This window comes from Anomaloglossus baeobatrachus, chromosome 5 (assembly GCF_048569485.1).
Source record: "Anomaloglossus baeobatrachus isolate aAnoBae1 chromosome 5, aAnoBae1.hap1, whole genome shotgun sequence".
NCBI classification, from domain to species: Eukaryota; Metazoa; Chordata; class Amphibia; order Anura; family Aromobatidae; genus Anomaloglossus; species Anomaloglossus baeobatrachus.
In genome coordinates, this window is record NC_134357.1 from 318078338 (window position 1) to 318092646 (window position 14309).

The window sequence follows — 14309 nt, forward strand, 5'->3', positions numbered from 1 at the left end:
AAGTGTGTCTTATAAAGCGAAAAATATGGTACTTAGCATATAAATTGGCCAATTCATGTGAGCCCATCAACCGCAGTAAGGTGACCTTTCTTTGATTGGACCCTAACTTATCTCAGGCCTCTCCTCGACTTTATGAGCAAATAGGATTCATTACTAATTTTAAACAGCCTAGGAATGAGGCAGTCAATATTACCCCCATAATAAACTACACAAACAAAAAACTGACCAGCATCTCCAAATATAATAAAGAAAATAAGAACAGGTGCAAGCTGCTATGACTACATGTAATACAAACAATAAAATACAGGAGCACTCTGTAAGAACTAAGATACTGTATATGCTAAGTATATTCCATATAGCAGTAATGCAGATTATATATTTTGTGTTTGCGTATATCTCTTACAGAGTGCTGTTGTATTATTTTGCTTGTGTTTCATACAATTTACACAGCCAAAGCCACTGTATACTAATGAGAAATCAGTAGTTTGAAACAACTGACTGTATATAGGTGTCTAGCTTAGGCTAGGTTCACACTTCCGTTGTTTTGCTTCAGTCACAATCCGTCGCCTTGAGGAATTATGGTATCCTGCAAAATATTTAGCAGGAATCCAGTTTTTCCCCATAGACTTCTATTAGCAACGGATTGTCACTGATGATGCTGCATTGCATCCGCTGCGTCGAGGTCAGTCGTTTTTTGACTGACTGTCGGGCGGGAGCAACGTAGCATGTAACGTTTTTTGAGCAGCGCGATACGTAGGATTTCGCTGCGCATGCGCTCTCTGGCTCCCTGCACCCGTAACCAGGATACACATCGGGTTACTAAGCAATGCACTTTGGTTAGTTACCTGATATTTACACTGGTTACGTGTGCAGGCTGGTAACCAAGATAAATATCGGGTAACCAAGCAAAAAGTGCTTTGCTTTTACCCGATATTTACCCTGGCTGTGCACGGAGCCAGACACTTCACCGCTCGGTTCCGCCCCCTCCCGCACTCAGCATGTATACACACACACACACACACACACACACAGACACTCACTTGTCCTGCAGTCCCCACGGCACTGACGTCCTCAGTGCCATGGCCCCGCTCGGCTTCACCCACCCTGAACTCCGCCCCCCTCGCGCTCTGCCCCCGCACACAACGGAGTCCGACAAAGAATTCTGTTCTTTGTCATCCGTTGTACAGCACATCAGTCACATGCGTCAAGCGACGCATGTGACTGATACAAAACAACGGAAATGTGAACCTAGCCTTAGGTGATGTTCCTGGCAATGGCTAAAGACTTATTAAGGTGAAAGGGGTGGTTCGGAGGCTAAAGGAATTTTCTCTATTTATTGCCACAACGTAAACTAATTTATAATAAGGTTGCATTTATATTCCCTAGCCTTCCCTGATTAGTCTATCTAACATATATTGATTTTTTTTCACTATTTCCTGTGTGATGATGCTTTTTTTGGGATTTCTTGTGCATTCTGGGATACTCAAATGACGCTTCATCATCAGGGAATTGAGGCTGTGGTCACTGACAAAGTGACACTTGTTTCAGGGGCTGGTTTGGTTCCTGCATGCTGTCATTGCGCAATCTGTGTTGCCTGCACAGATCTGTACAGCAGGCAATACAGAGCACAGTACGCAATTTTATGTCACTGTGGGGGCGGCGCTGGTCTCTGAATGCCATGAGGTACACCGAGCACACTGACAATGTGGCTGCTCTGTTTTTCCGCTTCTACAGATCTGAGCCAGCAACACAGACCGCACTGTCACTGTGCAAATTGACAGTCTGTTTCAGGGAGGAAGGTCAGAGGCAGTTTCAGTGACCACAGCTTCTGTCCCCTGACGACTCTTCATTTGAGTCTCCCAGCATGCACTGGGATTGCAGGGGACTGGGAGTAGGGGGAAAAAGTAGTTAGATATTATAGTCATAGAAGGTTAGGGAATTTGTAATGCAGTCGTATTAGACATTAGTTTAGACTGGGGCAATAAATAAATAGGGATTTATATTGAAATGTTTTCATCCTTTGGACCATCCCTTTAAAATTTTAATTTTCCTGGCGACTATCTTCAATAGGTGGCACTGGCTTCTTCAGTGGGCATTTCCAATATGATTTTATACACAACTGATCTCTTTATTTGGAGACTGTAACCCCTCCCCCCCCCCCAAGCTTGTAATTGTATAATTTTGTCTACTATTATTATATTACTGTGTCACAAACACAACCATTACACCTATACGCTGCCCCTTTAGATTTTCTAGAGTTTATTTTGCCGAATGAGGCAATATAACAGGTGTGACTGAAACTTTAGTACCCCCTGTAGCTGCAGCACTGCAGGGAACCCATCATTGTGCTTCCTAATACTGACAAATGTATTGGAGATGTCCTAAGGACTTTTATCTCAGCTTACTGTTTACTCTGAATTTTGCTATAAAAAACCATTATAGAAGGATGTCAAGAAGATTGAGAGAAAGACAGAAATATATTTTATGGAAATACATGTTGCAATAGAGTTATAAAACCAGCACAATACTTTATATTGATCATATGTATCATGTCCTCCTCGGTACTTGGATAAAATCTAACGATGATCTTGGAGCTAAACAAAATAAAACTTAATCGTTATACCAAGGCAAGATGTGCACCTTTCTGATATATCTTATATCTTAATTAATTGCTTTCAAAATCAGCATTTGCTGTGGGAATGTTTACACCTAGAAGTTGAAAATCCATACAGACCTAGTATTTCTCACAGCGGAGTGTTGCCTACAGCTGTATCCAATCTTGTCAGTCCTCTGTGAGCTAAATACAGATGGTTCTCTGATTTGGCTAATGCGAAGTTCTATAGTTTTGTGTTTTCCTTCTGGGGTAAAATTCATTATTTTAATACATGAAAAGTAAAAATATTTCCCCTATTCTAAAACTTTGCTTCAATCAGTATAGATAAATGTATTAGTCCAGAGTCCAGGTTGTTCACTCATAAAGACTTGACTGTATTAACACACTTTTAGAAAATACACAGCTGTTGGGCTACGTTCCCAGGATAAGCTTTTGACGCTGCTTATTTTCGCTGTATTAAAAACGCGGTGTCTTTGGCAAAGTGGATGGGATTTATAGAAATTTCATGCTTCTTTTTTACGCTATTCAAACTGACCTGTGGGTAGATAAAGAAATCATTAGAAAAAGTACTTCTAAAGATCTTTTATCTCATGCTATTGAGCGTGAGGACTAGTCCCAAGAGTGTTTCTCCCCTTAGCTAGTCAACCCACATAGCATGCTAGCACGCCTCTGTGGGCGTACTAACATGCTAATGAATACGCAGCAATGCCACACATGCCTCACTGTTCATTGCGGCCGGCAGAGGATGGATGCGCACTGGGCATGATCCAGAGTCCTCAGCACTTCCGGTGATGCACACTATACCTCACTGAAGCCGAGGAGCTTGGTGCAAACTCGGCTTAAGCGATAGCTGATCTCCGGCTCTCACACCCAGGGCAGATGCCAGCACTACATCTGGCTATTTAACCCCCTAAATGTTACAGTCAATAGTGATTGTGGCATTTAGGAGGCTGGTATAGGGGGAACGCTCTCTCTCCCACCTGATAGGACCCCTGTGACATCATTGCGGAGTCGCGATCTTTTCCATTGCAGCTCAAGGTCAAATGACGACCTCTGGGTTACCTGGCCAAGAGCATGGTCTAACACTAGAAGTCCCAGAAATTTTGAGCTCCCCCCTGAAGTCCTGAAAGAGGGTCAAATGACCCTTAGTCCAAACTGAATAGAGCTAACTAGAAACTAAATAGCTAAACTCAATGGAAAACAACAACCTCCTGTGGTGCGACAGTAATGGCTTTAACTACAGAACAAAAGACGGTGATTATAAAGCCCGCTTTACACGCTTCTATATATCTCACAATCCGTCCTTGGGGTCAAGTTGTAAGTGACGCACATCCGGCATCGTTTGTGAGATATCTGCGTGTGACACCTAAGTGCGATCAGGATTGAACGCAAAACCGTTGATCGCAAACACATCGTATCTTTGTCTAGAATTGAACGTTTTGTTGCACGAACCTAGTCAATTGAAACGTGTGACATCCCTCATACGATTTTGATGTCTGTGGCTATGTGCGCAGGTGTGCGCTCTGCACCGCAGCTTAAAAAAGGTCCGCTTCAGAGCGCAGCTGAAAAGCCTCACAATGTCTGTCATTCACTAATCTCTGTCAGTCGGTCACTATCTCTGTCCCTCACTCTCTGTCCATGTCAGTCTATCCCTCTTACCCCCTCTCTCATACTCACTGATCCCCGATCCCCGGCGCGGCGTTGCACAGCATTCACACTGCTCCGGCGACTTTTACTATTTTGAAAAAGCCGGCTGCCCATTAAACAATCTCGTATTCCCTGCTTTCCCCGCCCACCGGCGCCTATGATTGGTTGCAGTGAGACACGCCCCCACACTGAGTGACAGGTGTCTCACTGCACCCAATCACAGCAGTCGGTGGGCGTGTCTATACTGTGCAATGAAATAAATAATTAAATAATTAAAAAAAATGGCGTGCGGTCCCCCCCAATTTTAAAACCAGCCAGATAAAGCCATACGACTGAAGGCTGGTATTCTTAGGATGGGGAGCTCCACGTTATGGGGAGCCCCCCAGCCTAACAATATCAGCCAACAGCCGCCCAGAATTGCCGCATACCTTATATGCGACAGTTCTGGGACTGTACCCGGCTCTTCCCGATTTGCCCTGGTGCGTTGGCAAATCGGGGTAATAAGGAGTTATTGGCAGCCCATAGCTGCCACTAAATCCTAGATTAATCATGTCAGGCGTCTCCCCGAGATACCTTCCATGATTAATCTGTAAGTGACAGTAAATAAACACACACACCCGAAAAAATCCTTTATTAGAAATAAAAAACACAAACATATACCCTGGTTCACCACTTTAATAAGCCCAAAAAAGCCCTCCATGTCCGGCGTAATCCACGGACCTCCAGCGTCGCCTGCAGCTCTGCTGCATGGAGGTGACCGGAGCTGCTGAAGACACCGCCGCTCCGGTCACCTCCACGCAGCAACTGAAGACAGCTGCGCGATCAGCTGAGCTGTCACTGAGGTTACCCGCTGTCACTGGATACAGCGGTGGCCGCGGGTAACCTCAGTGACAGCTCAGCTGATCGCGCTACTCACCATAGTTGCTGCGTGGAGCTGACAGGAGCGGCGGTGAGTAGCGCGATCAGCTGAGCTGTCACTGAGGTTACCCGCGGCCACCGCTGCATCCACCGCTGTATCCAGGTAACCTCAGTGACAGCTCAGCTAATCGCGCGGCTGTCTTCAGTTGCTGCGTGGAGGTGACAGGAGCGGCGGTGTCTTCAGCAGCTCCGGTCACCTCCATGCAGCAGAGCTGGAAGCGACGCTGGAGGTCCATGGATTACGCCGGACATGGAGGGCTTTTTTGGGCTTATTAAAGTGGTGAACTAGGGTATATGTTTGTGTTTTTTATTTCTAATAAAGGATTTTTTCGGGTGTGTGTGTTTATTTACTGTCACTTACAGATTAATCATGGAAGGTTTCTCGGGGAGACGCCTGACATGATTAATCTAGGATTTAGTGGCAGCTATGGGCTGCCAATAACTCCTTATTACCCCGATTTGCCAACGCACCAGGGCAAATCGGGAAGAGCCGGGTACAGTCCCAGAACTGTTGCATATAATGTATGCGGCAATTCTGGGCGGCTGTTGGCTGATATTGTTAGGCTGGGGGGCTCCCCATAACGTGGAGCTCCCCATCCTGAGAATACCAGCCTTCAGCCGTATGGCTTTATCTGTCTGGTTTTAAAATTGGGGGGGACCGCACGCCGTTTTTTTTAATTATTTAATTATTTATTTCACTGCACAGTATAGACACGCCCACCGGCTGCTGTGATTGGGTGCAGTGAGATACCTGTCACTCAGCGTGGGGGCATGTCTCACTGCAACCAATCATAGGCGCCGGTGGGCGGGGTAAGCAGGGAATACGAGATTGTTTAATGGGCGGCCGGCTTTTTCAAAATAGTAAAAGCCGCCGGAGCAGTGTGAACGCCGTGCAGCGCCGCGCCGGGGATCGGGGATCAGTGAGTATATGTATGAGAGAGGGCTGCTCAATTCAGTTACTCAGGGGATTAGCGGTCACCGGTGAGTCCTTCACGGGTGACCACTAATCAGGACGTGACACAGACAGAGCCGCAGCATGACAATGAAGTCGGGTGAAGTTAACCCGAGTTCATTCTGATCGTGCGGTTCTGTCTGTGTCTGCTGTCATCTGCCATTCAGCTCTGCTACATGGCTGTCTGTGTCTGCTGTCAGCGGCCATGTAGCAGAGCTGAATGGCAGATGACATAGTAAAAACGCATCCCTACACATTACACACACTTGGCAAGTCAATAAAAAAAAAAAAAAAAAGGGTGCCCAATGCATACGTCACAGAACACATGATCTAAAGGATCACACACAAAATTGATCAATTTAACATAGGCTACTAACGCACGTGTGACAGCAAATGAACGACCTACGTGCAATCTGTATGCAACCTGGGCGTGTCACATCGCAAATGCGATTGTACAACTAATTGCAACGTGTAAAGCAGGCTTAAGATGTTAGCTAAAACCCTTCAGGTCATTCGACCCGTCTCTGGGTTCCAAAGGTAGAAATGTTAAATGACCCCTCTCTTGGACTTCTAGTGCTAAGGGATGTTCTGCCAGTGTCACACTGACAGGTGCAAAGAATTACAAGAGTGATCAGACTAATAAAAGTTGATATCCCAAAAGTGAACTATGTCAAAAAGTGAAAAAAAACCTATTTTCTTTAAATCTCCAAATAAACAACAAAATAAATAAAACAAAATTATACCAATAAATACATGTAGATATGTAAAAACAAAAATAAACAGAAAAGTACACATATTTGGTATTGTCGCATCCATAACGACCTGATCCGTAAAACTGTTACACTAATTAGGCCCTTCAGTAAACACCGCTAAAAAAATAAATACAATACATGGCAAAAATTAGGCTTTTTCATCAAACCGCCGGAATAGAAGTAGAATAAAATGTGATCAACAAGTCAAATCTAAATAAATATGGTACCACTGAAAAGGTCATTTTGTCCTACAAAATGCAAGCCATCATATAGCTCCATCAGCAGAAAAATAAAAAAGCTATAGCTGTCAGAATATAGTGATGGAAAATCAATTTTTTTTCTATAAAATTTGTATTGTGGGAAGAAGGAAGACAAAACATATAAATGTGGTATTGCTGGAATTGTACTGACCCAAGGAAACCCAGTTTCATCTCCTTTACTGTAGGTTCTTGTAATGCTTAAAGAGATCCTGTTCGCATGATATTGCATGTTAATGAAAAGCATGGCCATAATGGTGCTTTTATATTGATTAAATCAATACCTTTCGCAAAGGAATCCGCTTTGTGCTTGATCTTTAATCTGCTTTTGAAGTTTTTGAATAATAAGTAGTGATGGGCAGACTCACAGATACCCGAGATCAGCGGGTCCAGTTAAAATAAACGACAGTTCTGATCCGGAATTGATCCCGGATATTTATCCAGACACCAGTCTCCATATAAGTTTATGTGGACCCGAATCAAGGACTTAAAAATGGTGGTAGGAGGAATAGGGGAATTAGAACAAGCACTTAAAACTCACCAGTCTCCGCGTAGCTGTAACGCTACTTCCTGGGCGGCTCATTATCCTTCATGCATGTGCACTGCTTCCTCCACCCACCGGCAGTCCTGGCGTCTCTGATTGGTTGCAGTCAGATGTGCCCCTACCCTCTGTGAAAGCATGTATGACTGCTTTTAATCAGAGACACTGTCTGTGTGTGTCAATATTGGTGTAAAACTAAATATTTACACTACAGGCTGCAGTCCCCAGTTGTGTGCTTATCCTGGCTGTAGATTAAAATTAGAGGGACCGCATGCAACTTTTTTTTTTAATTATTTAAATAAATAATTTTTAAAAATGGTGTGCAGTCCCTCCCAATTTTAACCCCTTAACGACCCATGACGTACTGGGTACGTCATGGATCGTGTGCCGGTAAGCCCCGCCCCCTGCCGCCGGTAGGTAGCGGCGAGACGCGCACATATCAGCTGTTATCAACAGCTGATATGTGTGCCTGCTAGCCGTGGGTGGAATCGCTTCCACCCGCGGCCATTAACCCCTTACATTTCGCTGCCAAAGTCTTGGCAGCGATATGTATATGGGCGCCGCCATGACAGTGACTTACCCCGCCCCCACCGGAAGTCACGTGACATGATCACGTGACTTTCGGCGGTTGCCATGGTAGCACAGGGTCATGTGATGACGCCTGTAGCTAACATGACTCACTTCCTCTCAATGCCGGAATACAGCCGGCATTGAAAGTAAAGCACCGTATCTGCAGTTCTCAGCTCTGTAGCTGAAATCTGCAGATAGTGCAGAGCGATCGGATTGCTGATCGCAATAGCCCCCTAGGGGGACTAGTAAAATAAAAAAAAAAGTAAAAAAAAAAGTTTTAAAAAATCCCTTTCACCCCATTGAAAATTAAAGGGTTAAAAAAATAAAAAATACACACATATTTGGTATCAACACGTCCAGAAATGCCCGATCTATCAAAATATAAAATCAATGAATCTGATCAGTAAACGGCGTAGCGGCAAAAAAATTCCAAACGCCAAAATTACGTTTTTTGGTCGCCACAAATTTTGCGCAAAATGCAATAACAGGCGATCAAAACGTAGCATCTGCGCAAAAATGGTACCGTTAAGAACGTCAGGTCGAGACGCAAAAAATAAGCCATCACTGAGCCTCAGTTCCTGAAAAATGAGAACGCTACGGGTTTTGGAAAATGGCGCAAAACGTGCGCCACGTTTTTTGGACAAGCTTGTGAATTTTTTTTAACCCCTTAGATACAAGTAAACCTATACATGTTTGGTGTCTACAAACTCGCACCGACCTGAGGCATCACATAGATACCTCAGTTTTACCATATAGTGAACACGGTGAATAAAATATCCCATAAACTATTGTACAATCCCACTTTTTTTGCATTTTTTCCGCACTTGGAATTTTTTTGCCATTTTCCAGTACACTATATGCTAAAACTTATGGTTTCATTTAAAAGTACAACTCGTCCCGCAAAAAACAAGCCCTCATATGGCAAGATTGACGGAATAATAAAAAAGTTACGCCTCTCGGAAGAAGGGGAGCAAAAAACAAAAACGCAAAAACGGAAAGTGCCCGGGGGCTGAAGGGGTTAATACCCAGCCATGATAAAGCTGACAGCTGGGGGCTGGTATTCTCAGACTAGGGAGACAGATGGTTATAGGGTTCCTTCCAGCCTAAAAATAGCACTCTGCAGTTGCCCGGAATTGCTGCATCCATTAGATGCGATAATCCCGGAACTTTACCCGGACCATCCCAATAGCCCTGGCGTGCTGGTAAGTGCAAGATCCAAATGTGGAGAACAGTGGTCTACTGACTCCCAGTTGGGGATTTACAACAGCAGCGCTCCCATAGAATTTAATAGAAATGCTTGCCAACCGCACTGGGCTCCTTCCATATCTTCCATAAGCTTCAATAGATAAAGTTTTGTGCAAGTTCTGCCACTTTGAATCCTGTAGAATAGATGAACAGGCATTGGGAATTAGAGGACTCCTGTTCTACCATAGGTGAGATTTCCAGAAATTGTCCCTATGGAACATCCTGTAGAATATTCCCTAAACTTATAAGGTAGTATCAGCTTTCAAATTTAATGCATTTAAAAAAAATTCTTCCACCTAAATTTTGGCAATTAATTGTATTCTGGTCTTTCTAACCTGTTAACTGTTGAGTTTAATATAATGGTAAAATGTATTCATAATTTTAGATTTAAAGCTTACCTGTCATTCAAAACAAATAAAAATAAAAAAATATAATAATGAAAAAAACACATACTCGCCTACTATACGTCGCTTCTATGTACTGCTGCAAGTGTCTCTCCTGGCTTTATCATGTGAATGGAGGTGTCAGGTGACTGCGGCAGCCAATTAGCACACACTTATTGGATGCAGTGGTCATGTTCTGTCTGAGTCAGAAAAAAATCTTCTTGATGCAGGTTTGGAGACAAATAAGAGTTTGTCCAGGATTCTGATTTTATTTTTAGAGAAACACTGACATTTTTAGCGTTCTGCTGAAGTCACTCTAGCGCATTGTATCCAATATGAGAAGATTGGATATGATATGTTAATGACACTCGGCTCAGGCTCTGCTACGAGTGTGAGCTGAGTGTCATTCAGACTTTCTCACATGTAAGATTTAGATCACAGGTGAAATTAATTTCTCCATCTTCTCCATTGTCTGTCTCTGCGTATATCACACTGCACTTGAATGTCATCAGTGCAGTCCAATGTTTCACAAGCACCTATACATTTGTATGGGTACGCATGTTCCAAGACACACTGCCAATTGCACCATGTTGCAATTTTTTGCTTAAGGGGGCTTTACACGCTACGACATCGCTAATGCGAAGTCGTTGGGGTCACGGAATTTGTGACGCACATCCGGCCGCATTAGCGATGCCATTGCGTGTGACACCTATGAGCGATTTTGCATTGTCGCTAAAACGTGCAAAATCACTGATCGGTGACATGGGGGTCCATTCTCAAATATCGTTACTGCAGCAGTAACGAAGTTGTTCCTCGTTCCTGCGGCAGCACACATCACTCCGTGTGACACCGCAGGAACGAGGAACCTCTCCTTACCTGCCTCCTGGCCGCTATGCAGAAGGAAGGAGGTGGGCGGGATGTTACGTCCCGCTCATCTCTGCCTCTCCGCTTCTATTGGGCGGCGGTTCAGTGACGCAGCTGTGACGTCGCTGTGACGCTGTACGAACTGCCCCCTTAGAAAGGAGGTGGTTCGCCAGTCACAGCGATGTCGCTGGGCAGGTAAGTACATGTGACGGGTCCGGGCGATGTTGTGCGGCACGGGCAGAGATTTGCCCGTGTCACTCAACAGATGGGGGCGGGTACCCACGCTAGCGATATCGGTTCCGATATCGCAGCGTGTAAAGCGGCCTTTAGTCCGATTAGAGCTGAGAAAAAACTTGCAGATCTGACCTGCATCATTGAATAAGGCCGGAGTGCCCATACAAGTCTATAGGTGCTTGTGAAACATTGGACTGCACTGATGACATTCAAGTGCAGTGTGATATACGCAGAGAAAGACAGTGGAGAAGATGGAGAAAGTAATTTCACCTTTTATCTAAATGTTACATGTGAGAAAGTCTGATCACAGTGAATGACACTCGTAGCAGAGCGTGAGCCGAGTGTCATTAACATATCATATCCAATCCTCTCATAATGGATACAATATTGCACGTATCTTGCGCGAGTCTCGAATCGCATCACCCGGCACGGGCGCACAATCTCCGAACAGAAGCATCTCAGCTGCATAGAAATACATGCAACCGACCCTCTCCTGTCAGGACAATGTGCGGCCGCACCGGGTGATGCGATCGGAAACTCGCGCGAAATACGTGTGACAAGTGTGACTGCGGCCTAACATTCATCCGAGTGCAATGCGAGGTGATCTTACATTTGCACTCCTCCGTAATATACGGCAGTGTGAGTGAGCCCTTAGTCTGTGTCTGGTGTTGTTAACCCCTATTCATTCACATTCACTTAGGTCCAGACGTTTCTATGCTACGCCTCCGGCTTTGATGGAATTTACTATATCTTCAGTTCTAGGCATAATTTCTAGAGCTTCTTCTGAAGATAGAAAATAATAGTCTTTAACAATTGTTGCATGAGTCTTATCCTAGAAATCTATCATATTTACATAGAATGAACGTTACGTAAAATTGGTATGCTTTGTGTTCTTGTCATTGTCAGCTGGAAATAATACAAGACATGCGGCCTATCCGAGCTACATAGTACATTGTTTGTTATTGGTGTGCTATTGAGATTGCTGTCATTCCCTCCCCTCTTGCTATCTGTTACTCGTCTTCGCCTCAGATACATTTGTGCTGCTCTTTCCATTACTTTCATACTTGCTGAACAGAATGTTACTTTCTTTCCTAGGGCATTTTGTTTATTGGAACATTGAAATGACTTTTGTTTATGTTATTCCAAAATGTATGTATAAATCAAGGTGACTCAAAAAGAGAAATATCTTCACTTGGTTCCGATTTGCATAATCCAAGCAAGCGATATGATAATGATGTTTGTTAAAGACAGAGGACAATAAATTAATACTGTTAAGTTTTCGCTACAGAATGCAGAACTGGGAATTTACAGCAAGCGCCACTGAGTGCGTCTTTAAAATTTAATGGATTACATTTTCCACGTAGGAAATGTTTTCATGACAAATGTTAAATCTGTAGTCTGGGACAGTCTGAAGAGTGTTAACCATTACCTGAAGGAGAAAAGGACGTGCCCAGACTGGAAGCACAAGACAGTGTTATATTTTGCAAAGATAAACTGGAACGTTCATTATGTATCTTGTACAATAGGTAATGGGCATTGTAATAATTCTACGTAAATAAATGAAAAATAAGTAATAAAGTGTTTCTATCTTCATAAATGATCATATTCTAAAGTATCCTGTACAGAAAGTACAAGAAAGAGGTGATGATAATGTGGTCGATTATTTTGTAGTTTGTGATTATATTTATGATGCTTATTCAGTGGACATATATTTATGACTCAATAGTTGATAACATTAGCACATGGTGAATTATTTTTACATAGTGATGTCTCTTGGAGTCAAGGCACATGGCATTGCCAGATGCTCATAAACTGTAGTAAATAGCTCTACTACATAGAGATTATCTTCAAAATATCCTTTGAAGCTCGGCACTATTTAAGGCCTCCTTCACAAATTCGTGTCTCCAGTACGTGTGATGTTCATTTTCACATGTACCAAAGACACGACACACATAAACCCGTTAAAATCAATAAGTCTGTGCACACGACCGTGTTTCCACATGGACCGTGTTTCCACATGGAGCACACGCGTCTGTTGTCTCTGGCGCTCCTATCTCTGCTGTTGCTTCCGGGTCCCGCTCATTATGCTCATTGCATATTCACTGCACTCAGCACAGACCCGGAAGTAACCGCAGCGCTGCAGACAGCAACACCAGGGACAGGTAAGTATACCAGCTCATGCTGCCCGTGTGCTATCCGGATGTCACAGGGATAGCACAGGGACAGTATACGTAACACACACGGACATATACACACACATGCATACTTCCACCACAAACCGTGCAAAGTGTTTTGCACAGACGTGTTAAGGATGCCTAAGGGTGGCTTTACATGCTGCGATATCCGACCCGATACCGCTAGCATGAGACCCGCCCCCATCGTTTGTGCGCGACGGGCATATCGCTGCCTGTCGCGCACAAAATCGCGCACCCCCGTCACACGTACTCACCTGCCCTTTGACATCGCTGTGACCGGCGAACCGCCTCCTTTCTAAGGGGGCGGTCCGTTCGGCGTCACAGCGACGTCACAAATCGGCCGCCCAATGAAAGCGGAGGGGCGAAGATGAGCGGGACATAACATCCCGCCCACCTCCTTCCTTCCGCATTGTGGCCGGAGGCAGGTAAGGAGATGATCCTCGTTACTGCAGCGTCACACGTAGCGATGCGTGCTGCCGCAGGGACGAGGATCAACTTCACACCAGCGACAGCAGCGATAACTGGCAGCGGACCCCATGTCAGCGAGGAGCGATTTTGGACGTTTTTGCAACGATCCAAAATCGCTCCTAGAAGTCACACGCTACGACATCACTACAGCAGCCGGATGTGCGTCACAAAATCCGTGACCCCAACGAGATCGCTGTAGCGAAATCGTAGCGTGTAAAGCCCGCTTAAGTCACAGAGAATTAAAGGGGTTGTCCTAGAAGTGGTCTAATATTTTGCTGGTCTAAAATGTACCATCCAAGAGGAGGTATGAATAGGAAAGTGAGTCTGACAAAAGCCACTGTGCAGACTCAGCGCCAAAGTGCCACACCATATGTGTTGAAATATGACATTGTTTGAAGAATCAGACAGCGACTTAGGTGAAAATAATATATTGAAGATTAGTAAAGCTGTATATCGGCGCTAAAGTATTGTAAAGTAGAGCTTCTGGTAGCTAGATGGTTCTGTGTGTTAAACTAAATAGGGAATTTGTGAATAAATTGTATATGAGGTCTACTATGCTTCCCAGGGGAATCCTAAAAACAAAGGTGACTAACAATAGACCAACGGCCTGAATTGCAGAATAAATACTAATATAAAATGAGCAGAGTGGTTTACCTGAGAACTCAAAGG